Genomic DNA, 2,148 nt, shown 5'->3' on the forward strand with positions numbered 1-2,148 from the left:
GAGCAAACGGATCCTGCAGGCATCAGGGCAGCACGGGCCCCACAGGGATCGTCAATGGAACCCACGGGGGTCCGAGCAGCACCCCACGGGCACGGGACGGTGAGAACCACCAGGCCCCCCGGCGCCCACGCGGGATCGGGGCCCGGGGTGATCGCAGCACCGCCCCGTTCTGAGCCCACCCCGCAGCCCTGCGGGGCCCGGCCCCGGGCAGCCCCCGGCCCCCGCCCGCCCCCGGGCCGCTCCACGCCGGAGCGCGGTGTCACCGCTCGGGGACGGGGGAGGCAGCGGCGGCACCGCGCCCCCTGCCCCGGGACCAGCGGGTACTGCCCGGCCCTGCGCAGCCCCCGCGCTGTGGGCCGGGGGGGCCGGATCCCGCCCTCCCCTCCGGGTCGCGCAGGAACGGGGACCCCCGCGGCCCCCCCAGCTGCCGGTACGCGGGGGCCAGGCGGAGGGGGGCGGCGGGGCCGGGGCGAGGGGCCGGGGGAGAGGAGCGGGCACGGGGCGGTGCTGCGCGGGGCCCGGCACGGCCCGGGGCGGCGTGGCCGGGCAGGGCCGGGCCGGGCAGCCGGTGCCCGCACGGCGGGGCCGCGCCAGGGCGCTGCGGGGCCGCCGGTCTCCGAGGCCCGTGCGGGGGCCGGGGGCGGCGCGGCCCCGGGCCGGGCGAGGCTGTCAGCGCCGGGGCGGTGCGGGACGGTGCGGGGCGGGCCCGGCCGGGCACCGCGGGGGGTGCGGCGGCCTCCGGGCCTGCGGGCCCCGGTGCCGCGGGCGGGGGCTGGTGACAAACTTGCGGCCGCTGCACCGTGTCGTGCCGTGCCGCTCGGTGCCCCGCATGGCGTGGGGGAGGCGCCTCGACCCCCGCCTGGGGCCGCCCCCGCCCCGCAGCGCTGCGCGCCCGGCGGGGCATCGGGCAGGGGGGGGGACCGGGCCCGGGAGGTCACCCAGCGGCATCGTCGCCGGGGCAGGGGCCCTGCGCCCACCTGGGCTGGATAGGCGGGTCCGCGCCCGCTCCACCGGCTCGGGGACACCATCCCCCCCACGGCCGCGCCCGGCGGCGGGCACCGGGCGGGGGGCGCCGGGGCAGCGGGCACGGGGCTGAGGGCATCGGGGCGGCGGATACCAGGGCTGAGGGCTCTAGGGCTGGGGACGTCGGGACTGCGGGCACCGGGGCTGCGTGCGCCGCGCTCGCCGCGCGCTGCCCGTCCGGCTCTGCCCGCTGCCGGGCGCCCGACGCTGCCCGGGCGTGGAGCGAGCGCCCGCCCCCGCCGCCGCCTCCTCCTCCTCCTCCATCCTCCTCCTCCCCCCGGTGCGGAGCGAGCGTCGCTCCCCGGTGCGGGAGTCGGTGCCCCGGCGCGGGGTCGGGCGGGTGTGTGTGTGTGTGTGTGTGTGCGGGGCGTGTGTGTGCGTGGGGCTCCCCCCCCGCACCGAGCCGCTCCGCTCCGTGCCGCGCCGAGCCCCGGGCGCGGCGGCCTCCCCCCCGCGCCCCTCCCGGGGCCGCGCCGGGCGCGGAGCCCCCTCCCTCCCTCCCCGCGCTCCCTCCCTCGCTCCCTCCCCGCGCCCGCCCGTTCCCTCTCCGGACCGGCCCCCCCGCGCGGGCCGGGGCGCGCGGCACGCCGGGACGCGCAGTCCGCGGGGCGGCTCGGCGGCTCCCGGCCCCGGCGGACGGACTACGGCTCCCGGCAGCCCGCGCGGCCGCGGCTCGCTCTCGCCCTCACACTCCGGCTGCCGCTGCCAGTGTCTCCGCCGCCGCCGTCGCCGCCGAACCGCCGCTCGCAGCGCCCGGGGTCCGACCCGCCGCCTGGGGCAGGGGCCCGCCCCGGCCCGCCGCCCTCCGCCGCCCGCCCGCCTCGGGAAGCAGGTGCGTGCCCGCTGCCCCGCGCCGCCCCGCGCCGGACCCCGGCCCCCGCTGCCCGGGCACCCCGGGCCCGCGACGCCCCGCACCCACGGTCGGCGAGGGCAGCCGGGGGGAGAAGCGGGCGGCCCGACCCCCCCTCCCGGCCGTCCGGCCGGGGTCTCCATGGAAACGGTCCCGGGACACCCCCGGGGGCGGTGGCGGGGCGGCGCGGGGCAGCGGGCACGCACCTGCTTCCCGAGGCGGGCGGGCGGCGGAGGGCGGGGGGGCGGGGCGGGCCCCCGGCCCCCGGGGCCGGG

At 84.0% G+C, this 2,148-nt stretch overlaps 1 protein-coding gene across 1 annotated transcript in view; it reads left to right on the forward strand.

Annotated features, from left to right (window-relative positions):
* Window positions 1-1,809: 1,809 nt before the first annotated feature.
* Window positions 1,810-2,148, forward strand: part of BCORL1 (BCL6 corepressor-like 1) — a 24,644-nt gene continuing 24,305 nt past the window's right edge. Inside the window, exon 1 of the mRNA XM_017819703.1 lies at window positions 1,810-1,855. The gene's annotated coding sequence lies outside the window, so the exon portion shown is untranslated. The remainder of the gene's footprint in view (window positions 1,856-2,148) is intronic.

The sequence above is a fragment of the Lepidothrix coronata genome, unplaced genomic scaffold (assembly GCF_001604755.1).
Source record: "Lepidothrix coronata isolate B3197 unplaced genomic scaffold, Lepidothrix_coronata-1.0 Scaffold2, whole genome shotgun sequence".
NCBI classification, from domain to species: domain Eukaryota; kingdom Metazoa; phylum Chordata; class Aves; order Passeriformes; family Pipridae; genus Lepidothrix; species Lepidothrix coronata.